The sequence below is a fragment of the Sciurus vulgaris genome, assembly GCF_902686455.1.
Source record: "Sciurus vulgaris genome assembly, chromosome: 9".
In the NCBI taxonomy this organism is placed as follows: domain Eukaryota; kingdom Metazoa; phylum Chordata; class Mammalia; order Rodentia; family Sciuridae; genus Sciurus; species Sciurus vulgaris.
In genome coordinates, this window is record NC_136469.1 from 72,729,710 (window position 1) to 72,742,442 (window position 12,733).

Below are 12,733 nucleotides of genomic sequence, written 5' to 3' on the forward strand. Positions count from 1 at the left end.
CCCGCAGTCCCGCGTCCCTCGCCCGCCCCCTCGGCCCGCCTCCCCTAGCCTAGCCTCGCCTTGCCCAGAAGTCGCGGTGCGCTGCTGGGGGAGGCGCGAGGAAATCGCCCCACGCCGGCGCGCGCCCTGCAGTGCCCAGGCCCGCGTTCCAAGTTCAGTCGGAGCTGGAGTCCAGGCGGGCGCCCGCATTCCATCGGGTAGAGCCTCTGTAAGGGAGGGAGTAGCTGGCCCGCCTGTCTGTGGGGAGACCTCCAAATAATGTTTAGGTGGCAGATAACTGCCAGCCACTATTATCTCGATTTACCGAAGAGTTTAAAACATACACACAGAAAGGCCGAGACCCTTTGGTCAGATAGCGTGAATTAGTGAAATCCAGCTGAAGCTGAAGTCTCAGCAGGAGCAAAGAAAACTTTCCCTCTTTCAGAGACCACCAGGAAAATACTAGCACTGAATTGCTTTGCATTCGGCTGCCCTCCTTACCCTGATTCTGCTGTTTGGTGACTTCTTCAGTCTTTACTTGGCTTCTCCACACATAGTGGGGATACCAAGGATTGGGGCTCGATTCTCAGATCACTGGTGCTTCCAAGGTGATTTCATTTCTTCTCTTGGCCACTATTGGTCTCTGAGCAACAGAATCTTGCAAGAGGCCTGAAGTCTAGAACTTTACTTCTGTTCAACTGACCCATCTACTGGACGTTCAAACTCAATCTACCCCAAATTCAATTTTTAATCTTTTCTCCACTTCAACAACTGTTTCTCCCACATTCCCAGTTGAGGGTCTATGCATCAGCACTGCCTTCCTGGCTTCTACATGATATTCTCATGTGTGCTTCACCTCCTGCACCTTCTCCAAATCTTGTTACTTCTGCCCACAAATGTCCCTCTGTTGGAATCTTTGCTGTACGTTCCCACTAGCCTTGTTTTACACCTTGTGTTATTCTTCATTGGCGAAATGATCTCCTGTCGATTCCACCTCTTTTCTCCTTGCCCACGTCCCTCTGTTGCCAAATTATATTCCAGAATCAAAGCTGCTAATTTGTTATATTGATGCTTAGACACTTCTGTAGACTTTCAGCAGTTTAAATAACATTTAATTTCTGTAGTTTGCTTTAGTAAATTTTCATGATCTGCTCCTGAATTACTTTGCTAATGCAGAGATGCTGTAAAAAACTACCAAGTTTGGGGTGGTTTAAACAATGGAAATTTATTTTCTTTGAAGATGTTGGCTTGAAAATCGATCATCTTTTCTCTGTGTCTTCACATGGTCTTCCTTCTAATCTTCTCTTCCTTTAAGGACACCAGTCATATTGGATTAGGGTAATTAGCTCAATTAAAGTTTATCTCCTAGTGTAGCCATATTCTGAGATGCTAGTTAGGACTTCAAAATATAAATTTAAGGGAGGACACAATTCAGCTCAAAAAAACTTCTAAGGTACTTTTCTAGTGTGGTCTCGCATACCATACATCTGCCTATGCAGCATTATTCGTTGATTTCTATGCATTGATAACTTGCTGATTAGATAATTGTGGCTACCCATCACCTGATCATGCATTTTATCTAAGTGTCTGTGTCCTTCTCCTGACTGTAAGCTTCTCAAAGGCAGGGCTGGTGGTGGGTCCAGAGCACAAACCTGACTCCTGCTATTCCTCAGTTCCTCCTCTAGATATGACATTTCCTGTGTCCCAAATAAGGAGGTAGGCACGTTGAACAGAGTGTGATACAGTCTTTGGCTTCCAAACGAGACACGTCAATCAGAAACTAAAACAGAGATTTTCATCTTAAACAGATTTTATGATTCCTGTCATTCAAGAGGTTTCTAAAGATGAAGTGCCCTGAGCAGCACCAACCTATACTGCATTGTTAATACAGTTTTGAATTAAGAGGTCAGAGGAAAGCCAGGAATGAAAAGAGAGAACAGAATCCGAGCAAAAGGTATTCCCTGGAGAATAGATCTAGTGCAGTGTTTTTAAAATATGACCTAACGACTTCCAGTATCACTTGTAGCATTTGTTAAAAATATAGATTCAGGGTCCCCACTCCAACCTCATTGGTTCAAAAACTCCGGGACCTCAGACATGAAATTCTTAATCTTCTGAATTGTGGGGAACTCTTAACTTTGAGAAGCAAAAGTATGTTCCAAATGGAGATACTTTCAAAAATGTTTTTCTCTGATGTCCTATACTTCATTATTACCACTGATGCTATCACTTCAATGATGAGTCAGATTGATTCTTTGGTTTGTGACTGCAGTACTCTAATTCATTGCAAGAACCCAGGAGGCAAAGTGCCTGGGTTTAGATATTGCTCTCTACTTCTGAGCTGTGCAAACTTGGACAAATTATTTACCTTGTGTCTGTAAAAATGAAAATAATGATACTGCACACTTCATAGTGTTGTGTGGATTAGGTGAATTAATATATGTAAGTATCTTAATCCATCCGTTCAGGATATTATAATAAAATTACCATAGATGAGTGGCTTATAAACAACATTTATTTATCACAGTTCTGAAACCAGGGAAGTCTAAGATCATGATGCCAGCAGGTTTGGTGTCTGGTGAAGGTCTAGTTTCTGATTTGGAGGGCACCTTCTAGCTGTAAACTTGCAATGTGGAAGAGTCAAAAGAACTCTGTAATGGTTTGGATCTTAAATGTACTCTAGAGGTTTATGTGTTAAAGTTGCCAGCCTGTGGCACTGTTGGAAAGTGGTAGAACCTTTGTGCATTAAGGCCTAGTGGAAGGGAGTTAGATTATTTGGGACGTACCCTTGAAGGGACTGTTGGACCTATGCCTGTCTTGCCTCCTGAACGTCTTCCTCTCTTTCTTTGCTTTTTAGCTTCCATGAGGTCAGCAACTTTGCTCCACCACACTTCTGGGCATGATGTTTCCCTCACCACAGGTCCTATGGCAGTAGGGCCCAATCAGCCATGAACTGAAACCTTTGTTAGCCAAAATAACTTATTCTCCTTTAAACTTGATTTATCTCAGGTGTTTTGTCACAGCAATGAAAAAGTGACTGACACAGCCCCTTTGGACCTTTTAAAATAAGGACAGTAATCCTTTTTATGAGGGCCTCATTCTCATGACCTAATTATCTCCCAAAGGTCCCCTTCCTTAATAGCATCTCTGTGAAGTTTGGAATTTCAGCATACAAATTTTAAGGAAACACTAATATTCAGACTATAGCAGTAAGGCATGTGGAACACTGCCTGGCACGTGGTAAATCCTAGCAGTGCTAGGGCTGTATTAGCTTGTCTATCTTCAAAAATTATTTTCAGTTGCTATAATTGCTTATTTGATCATCTTCACCCAGATTGGACTATGACCTTCTTGAGCACAAGGGCTCCATACCAAGCACAGGATTTTATAGCACATACTTACTGAGTACCACTAAGTACCAAGCCCAACACTATAAGCAAGAGAACAATCGATGAAATAGACTCCAAGCCTGGCCCTCACAAGGGAGGACTTGTATTCCTCAGGGGATTTTCTGAGTGAATGAATCATCTAGTCAGGTAGAGTAGTGAGATAAGAAAGAGCAGTGGCAGGAAAAAAATCATATCCAGGAATAGTAGATTGAGCAAATTATTCAGTCTGTATCTATTTATTGGGTTCAAATTTCATACTTTTACCATGCATATAAGCATTATTTGAGTTAGGATGAATGGGACAAAAATACTATTTAGACAGATCCTTCAGGAGTTATATTCTCATTTGAGAGAAACAGGAAGGGGTTCAGAGAAGAGATTAACCAGGCTGAACCGGGAGGGGAAGGCAGTAGGGCCAGATCAGATTTTATTGTGCAGTGAATATTAATAGGTCTGGGGTATTTTTTTACAATGTAAATTATTTAAAAGGAAATCAGAAACATTCTTCGTGAGACTATATCATCACCCTTAAAATAATTCATCTTGGTTGAAAATGTGTCTAAACAGATAATTTAAGGTTAGATATGTGTTTACCCACAATTTTATTTACAAATTATCACAGAAAAAATGTAATTTAAAAGAACAAACTGTGAGCAGTTCTGGTATAATATATTTGAATAGCATTTGGCCCACTGCATCTTAAATCTTACACACCAAGAGTTTCTTTTAGCCTCATAAACCCAAAACCTGTCATCCAATATTTCCTGCTCAAATATTTACCCATTCTTTCTGGCTTACTAATGTTCCCTTTTGTGCTTTTACCTTAAAATATTTAATCCCTGCAAAGTGCCTAGGTTTAACTTAGCCCTGAGGCTATAAATTTCTCTCTCTATTCATAGAATTTATTCCTTTAATATCCATCTTAAAACTCTATTGCTCATAAGAAGTCTTCTCTTATGACATAAGCACAGTTGGAAAAATTACATTTTTCTTCATCTGACTACCACATTCCTGTTGTCATATTACCAATATTAATAATCCTGGGAGTCTGGAATATAGTGTGGGATAGATAGCTTGGCCTGGATGCTATTTGGTTTTATTTTATCTCTATAGTAGTTTTATGCTGTACAAACCCCACTCTTAGTGCTGTGGTGGACATTTTAAAAGACAGACAACTGTAAAAACATTTCAGATGAGTAGAATACATTGTAGTCTCCACATCTCCAACTTATGTATATTAGAATTGCCTGTTTATTTCCTGGTTTGCTTTTATTTTCCAGTGAGAACAGATGAGACAGACATGAGTTGAAGTACCCATTAGTCTCGGCGTCTCCACCTTCAAAAGGAAATCCAAAAGGAGTTTCTGGCATGTGTGGTGTTGCTTAGCAATTCACCCAAACAAACATGTTTCCCCCACATTTTTCCCAGTCCTTATTTATTCAAGAACATCATAAAATAAATTTTTACCACTTGACATCTGAAATCATTAGAAGAAAATTTGGTGTTCAGGGCTTTATAAGAACTGCTCACCATACTGAAACTTGTACTTTATTTTATTCCTCATTTTTCTGCTCTAATAAGGCAGGCTAGGCTTTATGGTATTCTTCAAGTCTGGATTTTGTTTGGATTGGCCTACATGTGTTTCTGTCACTGTGGGGGTATCTTGACATCATCCCTGGCTGCCACAGTGGTCTTGAGGTCTCACCCTCTCTCCTTCAGTTTCCTTCTTGGAACAATGAAGTTAAATATCCTTTTCTCAAATCCCCTCTGAAATTTTTAATGAAGACTAATGAAGAAAAAATAATAAATTTATCAAACATTTATCCAGTGTCCACTAGATGCCATATTCCATTTTGGATTTTAGAGAGGCAAAGATAAGACATGATTTCCTACACTCAAGGGGAATCAAACATCAGAGAAACATCCTTATATTTCTCTCACTCCCTCTTCTACACTACATAGAGACTTATGAATCTTTCTGAACTCAGACATCAACTCGTGGACTCTTCCTTAGTTTTTGGTTCCTGGTTCCAACTTACTTGCACTTCTATCCAGCAAACCTTTACTTCAACATTTGCCTCCTATATTAGGAGTATTTGTTCATATAGTCATCATCTTGAGATTCGTGCAAACTCACAGAGAGCAGGACTCTGACTTATTTGATTGTTGCTAAGCAGCTCAGCAGCCAGTCTCCTTGATAGTGATAAAAATAATCAAGTTTGGGGGAAAACCACCCTCCCCTATTCTGAGTCTGTGACTCAGGTGAGGCTGCACCACCATTAGCTCCCAAGTGTTGAGCCTGGAACTTAGGCGTGGCTGGAACATCCAGTCCCCTTGGCCCCTTTGAACAGTATTTAACAATGAAAATACTATTCAGTTTGGTTCAATGAAAACCAGGCCGTAGATATTTCCCAGTTCTTGGAAAAGAAAAGCTTTACTTACCATTAGATTTGAAGTTGTAAGGATGTAAGCCCAGACAAGCTGGCAGCCAAAATGTTGACACTCGGGGAAAATGGAGCCAGGAACTCATACACCAAAAAGTACATACAATGTGGAGACTGGAAGAATATCAAAATTGAACTAATGTTTGGGTAGCCATGATAGTCAGGAACATTATAATATACATTTTATCATGTGCTGTCATCTGGTTTTGTGAGACGTAGATATTATATTTATCATCTATGTCCTTTTTCAAGCTCCAAATAATTTTGAACTAGGTAGGGCCAAGAACAGAGTTCCTTGGAACACTGTGTGAGGATTTTCTCTTCACCAACTCTAATTAGGCATTAATACCCTGTGGGTGTAGTTGTTTAAAAACTGAATCCAACTGTACTTTCACTGGCAGAGACTTTTCCAAAAGCTTATCAGATTTTTTTTCAAGTGCTTCTGGATGCCAATGAGGCTTTTAGTATTCCCACATCTTCCAGACTATAGAACACCTGTTTCACATCCATCCAGCACTGCTGCAAGAAGCTTGCTATGCATGATAAAACATTTAACCAAAAAGGGCTTTATGACACTCTTTTAGAAAGGTTTTGTTGTTGTTCTTTTGTTTTGTTTTATTTTAAGTACAGATTCTGGGCTCTAATTCCTAGGGGTTCTGATTCATTACATCTTAGGTAGGCTCTAGAGTTCCGTATTTTAAGAAAGAAAAGAGATGGAGAAAGATCATGTTTTGATGACATTTGAGCTTCCAAGTCAGTCCTAGTTGAAGTTAGATCTACCTTTGGATTTCATGAGCTGAAATATTTCCTTTTTGGTTAATTTATTTAGATTAGAATTTCTGTCACTTGCAAATAAAATTACACTAAATAATATATTTGAATAGAAGTGAGTCATATAGACTGATAAAAATCATATTAGTCATATGCATAAAAAGCTATACACACATTATTGGGCCCCTTGTCTGAGCTGAGTGGGCTAAAGAAGGAATGGACTTGGATCCCTCCATGCTAGGTGAAGAAGTTAGAGATTTGGGGGCTAGTGACCTAAACTTTTCTTTTTAAATGTCATTAAACTACAACTTTGAAATCTTTTCTGTTCATAATATTCCAAAGAGCCTTCTAAAAATGTCTTTTCATTCCCTTGACATTATTTTTTGAAGCTTGTCACTTCAATAAAGTTTAATTTATGAATTTGTTTTCTTTAATGGCTTTACTTTTACTTTTACTTTTGATGCCATATCTCAGAAATCTTTGATTCATCTTAAGTCACAAGTATTTTTCTCCATATTTTCCTCTTAGTGTGTTAGAATTTACATTTAAGAATATGGCCCATTTTTAGTTTTACATTTAAGAATATGATCCATTTTTAGATAATTTTGTGTATGATATGATGTATGGATGGAGGTTTTTTGTTTGATTCGTCTTTTTTAAAATTTGTTTGTCCAGCACCGTTAGTTGAAAAGACTATGCTTTCTCTATTGAATCATTTTTGTACCATGATTTAAATTAAATTGGCCACATATATGTACAAGTAAGTCTATTTTTGTACATTCTGTTCTGTTCTTTGATTTATGTGTTTAGCCTTTATTAACATCATCCCAGCTTGGTTATAGTAGCTTTTCTCATACTGCCGAGTACTGGCTCCATGAGATATTTTAAATTTGTAAATTTCAGTGGTTCCATTTTACTTAATGGTTCTTTGTGGTCACAGCCCTTACTTTGATATGACCCAAGTGCTACTCATTAGCTGATCAGAAAGTATTAGTAAGCTGTATTTGGTTTCTGTCTGAATGATATTTAGAAATCACTTACAAATGCAAATTTTAATATTAACCATTAGTTTTTTAAATGAAACAAAAATATTTGTAAAGTAGACCTTATTTGTTAAATTTGTTTTAGAGTCATAGCAAAATTGAATAGAATATACAGAGATTTCCCATATACTCCTTATCCCTATACATGCATAGCTTACCCCATTATCAAAATAGTTCATTTGGGTCTGGGAAGATAGCTCAGCTGGTAGAGTGCTTGCCTCGTAAGCACAAGGCCCTGAGTTCAATCCCCAGTACTGCAAAAAAAAAAAAAAAAAAAAGCACATTTATTACAATTGATAAACCAACGCTGACACAGTATTATCACTAAGACTCAATAGTTTACACTATGATTCATTCTTAGTGTTTATTCTAATGGGTTTCAACAAACTTATAATGACATCTGTCAACCAGTACAATATCATACAGAATAGTATTACTCCTCAAAAGTCTTCTATGCTCCACATGTTCATCCCCCTTTCCCCACTAACACCTGGCAACCCTTGATATTTTTACTGTCTCTATGTTTGCCTTTTCCAGAATGTCACATTGTTAGAATCATATAGGTTGGTTTCTTTCCTTTTGAAATTGCTATAGTTTGGATCTGGAGTGTCCCTCAAACCCCATGTATTAAAGACTTCACAACCAACCTATGGGACTACTGGGAGAAGATGGAACCTTTAAGAGATGGAGCCTAGTGGAAGGAAGTTAGGTCATTCATTGGTAGTGTGCCCTCAAATGAGGTATTGTGACCTGGCTCCTTTCTCTCTCTGTTTTCTTCCTGGCCGCCATGAGGTGAGCAACCCTATTCTGCCATGTGTTTCTTCCATAATGTATTGCTGCTGCAGGCTCAAAGCAACAGGGCCCAGTGACCAAGGACTGAAACCCCTGAAATTATGAGCCAAAATAAACCTTCACTGCTTATAAGTTGGATTATCCTAGGTATTTTGTCACAGTGACAAAAAGCTAACTAACAAAATAGTGTTCCTTTAAATTTCCTCTACGCCTTTTTCATGGCCTGATAATTCTTTCTTCTCTTTTCCTTTTCTTCTTTCTTTCTTTCTTTCTTTCTGTCTTTCTTTCTTTCTTTCTTTCTTCCTTTCTTTCTTTCTTTCTTCCTTTCTGTACTGGAGATTGAACCCGTGGGTGCTTAACCACCAAGTCACATTCCCAGCCTTTTTTATTTTTTATATTGAGATAAGGTCTTACTAAGTTGCTTAGGGCCTTGCTAAGTTGCTGAGGCTGGCTTTGAACTTGTGATCCTCCTGCCTCAGCCTTCAGAGCCACTGGACTTAGTGATGTGGCCACCATACCCAGCAGTTCATTTGTTTTTAGTGCCAAATAATATTCCATTCCATTGCTTATGTGTAACACAGTTTTTATCCCTTCCCCTACTGAAGGACAGCTAGGTAATTATAATTTGACAATTATAAATAAAGCTGCTATAAATATCCATGTGCAAGTTTTTGTATGGACCTAAGTTTTCAATTACACAGTTACTGGATCATTTGATAGACACATGCAAGTAACTGTCTTAAAGTGCTTTATCACCTACAACGAGTGAGAGTTCCTCTTGCTTCCTGTCCTCCCCAGCTGTGAAGTTGTCAGTGTTTGGACTTTGGCTATTCTAATAGTTGAGCAGTAATATCTCATTTGCAATTCCTTAATAACTTGTAAATCATTAAGCATCTTTTCATATGCTTATTTGCCATCTATAGCTTCCTTTGTGAGGTGTCTATTCAAGTATTTGGCCCATATTTAAAACCAGATTGTTTATTTTCTTGTTGATTTTTAAGAGATTTGTATTGTAGATAATAGTCCTTTATCAGATACATCTTTTGCAAATATTTTTCTTCAGTCTGTGGCTTGTCTGTAATTATTACTTTTTAAAGTTCTCAATATTACAGACTTTTCTTAAAGATTAAGGTATTAGCAAATGTACACTTTCTACCAACATATACTTTAAAATAAACAATAACTTTTATATTGCCAAAGTCTATAAGTTTTCATTTTGCTGTAAAACAATAATATAATAAATATTGTTTATATATAAATATATTCATTGCTCACTGCCAATGAACTCTCTTCTCTGATAGATTCGGACCTGAAAAAAGGTACAAAACAAAATGGTACTGTCTTTCAAATCAACAGTAGAAGATGGAGAATTGCTGGACCCCTTTCTGGTTCCTACAAGTTCTTTGACACTGAGTTAGCCATGAGACATTGGGCAGGTATGAAGCAATTACGTCCTCTCCTCTCTCCTTTTGTTTCCTCTTCCCTTTCATCCTCTTTCTTCCACTTCCCCTCCTCCACTTCCTTCTCCTGGATCTGTTACCTGAGGTAAAGGTTGGGAAAGTCTGGAGGAAAAAATTCATGATTTCCTATTTTATGGTTAGGAGAGGTTATACTTAGATTACTGGATAGTTCAGTTTTATTCTTTGTCTTCATTGGTATTTTAGTGAAAATTAGAAAAGGCACTATTACAAAAGATAGACCATCTATCTTTTTTGTAATTAAACTTTTTACTATGGAATAATTATAGATCCAATATCAAAGAAATATACAGGGAAGTCCTGTGTACCCTACACCAAACCGTCCTCAGTGTTGACATCACTCTGTTTTAATGTGATTATTTGCCATCCATATTTCCTTTTCAGTGAAATGTCAGGGAACATCTTTTGTTTATTCTCTAATTGCATTGTTGATTTTTGAATTTCAACTTTTGAGAGCTATTTATTGTGATATAATAATAATTGAAAAAGTTAGTCTGAGTTTCTAGTTCTCAGCACACAGTTCCTAAAACACTTGGGCTCTCAAGAATGATGACTACCTTTTGTGTGCTAAGAGTGGTGGCTGGGTCCCTGAATAGCTTCAGGACAGGGCTGGTTGCCAGAAGGAGCAAGTCATAAAGAGAGGATTGGAACTTTTCAGCCCCACTCCCTAACCTCTGTGGAGGGCAGAGGGGCTGGCAACTAAGTTCAATCACCATTGGCAAATGATTTAATCAATCGTGCCTCCATAACAAAACCTCCATTAAAAAACCCTAAAACATGGGTTTCTTGGAATTCTAAGTTGGTGAACACACAGAGGAGCTGGGAGGGCAGCACACTTGGAAAGAGCATAGAAGTTCTGCACACCCCCTCTCCATTCCTTGCCTGATTCATCCATTCTATTTAACTTTCCCTGAGTTGTACTCTTTATAACAAACCAGTAAACATAAGCAAGTGTTTTCCTGAATTTTGTGTATTGTTCCAATGAGCTCTTAAACCTGAAGGGAGTCATAGAACTTTTGATTTTGTAGCCATGCTCGACACAGGTGTGGGTGCCCTGGGGACCCAAGACTCGCAGTTAGGATGTGAAGTGAGTTCAGTCGTATGAGACTGATCCCTTTAGCTTTTGGAGCCTGCACTAACTCTTGAATAGTTAGCATCAGAATTGAATTAAGTGGTAGGACTCCTCTCAGTAGCTAGGGAATTGGACATTTATAATCTTGATAGAAGATGTAAGATGTGTGCTTTGGGTTTCCATTTGTTCTTTGACAAAATATAGAAATTTAATTGATTTTTGTGTTAATTTTGTATCCTGTAATTTTGCTGAACTAACTCATTTATTAGTTCTTTGAGTGTCTCTGTAGATTTTCAACATATTGATGTCATCTGAAAACAGAAACACTGTCTTTTCTCCTATTCTAATCTATGTACCTTTTATTTGTTTTTCTTGCCTGATTGCAGTGAGTAGAACATCCACTTACTTCTATGTTGAATTGGAGTTGTGACAGTGGACATCCTTGCTTTGTTTTCACTCTTGGAGGAAAGGCATATAGCCTTCAGTATTTATTCCTAAGAATGATGTTAGCTCCTCCCACTGAAATCTGTATTGGAGGATCTTCCCTTGACTCTTTCGAGCTTCTGGTGGTTGACACAGTGTGTGGTGTTCCTTGGCTTGCAGCAGTATACCATATCTCTCTGCTTGAGTGTCTCTGCTTTCACATAGTCTTCTTCTTATCAGGATATCTATCACATTGGTTTAGCAGTTCACTCTACTCCCATATTACTTCATTTTAACTAAACTGATTGCATCTCCAATGACTTTCTTTCCAAATAAGCTCCCATACTGAAATACTAGACATTAGAACTTTGATATCTCTTTTTAAGGGAACACATTCAGATCATAACAGTATTATTCCCCCCTACTTACCTTTAATGACTACAGGATCTGTGTGGTCTCCTCTATTTATTTCCTGTTATGAGCATTTGGGTCTTTTCACTTTTTGTCTGTCCATCTTGTTAGAAGATTTTGGATTCACTTTGTTTTTCGAAGAACTAGCATTTTGTTTAATTTTCTGCTTTCAATTTTATTGATCTCTATTCTTATCCTTATTATTCCTACTTTCTGCCCGTACTGGACTTGTTTTGCTCTTCTTTTTCTAGTTTCTTGGGCTGGGAACTTAGATCATTGTTCTACTCACATGAGGGGTCTAGGAACTGCCGCATCACATCTGTCTGGTGCCAGCACTTGAGCCCCTTTCTCTCTGCAGCCCACTTCAGGAATAAAGAGGAAAATGGTGCATGGGGAAAGTCAGGTGTTTGAGCTGTACTTGGAGTAAGACCTCCCTTACTTTTCCCTACCTTCCAAAAGTTGAATGTGCCATTTCCATGCAAGACATTAGTACTTTTATTCAGTAATATTGAAATAATAACTTTAAGTGTAGCCTTGATATGTTACAGGAAACACTGGTGATAAAACACTTTAGGATCCTACTTTCAGATTTCTCTTTAGGTCCGCTTCATATTCTCTTTGTAGAAACTCAGAGGAAACTGATCTTTTGTCAGTTCTTTCAATGTAACTAGATGAACATATTCAGCTACATGGATCTCTAGGATTAATTTCTTTGCACCTTGGGAGGGTATATTATTAGAAATTTAGGTCTAATGTGCAATATCTAGTTGCGAGTTGGATTAAGATACCCATATTAGATTAGTCAGACGTGAGCCTCTATGGTATTTCGAATAAATTAAGTAAGGTGAAGAGAGTGTATAGAAATAATACTGAAATTGAATTTGCAATGTCACAGAGAATTTATGAATTGGGACTGGGTGTGAGGAACATA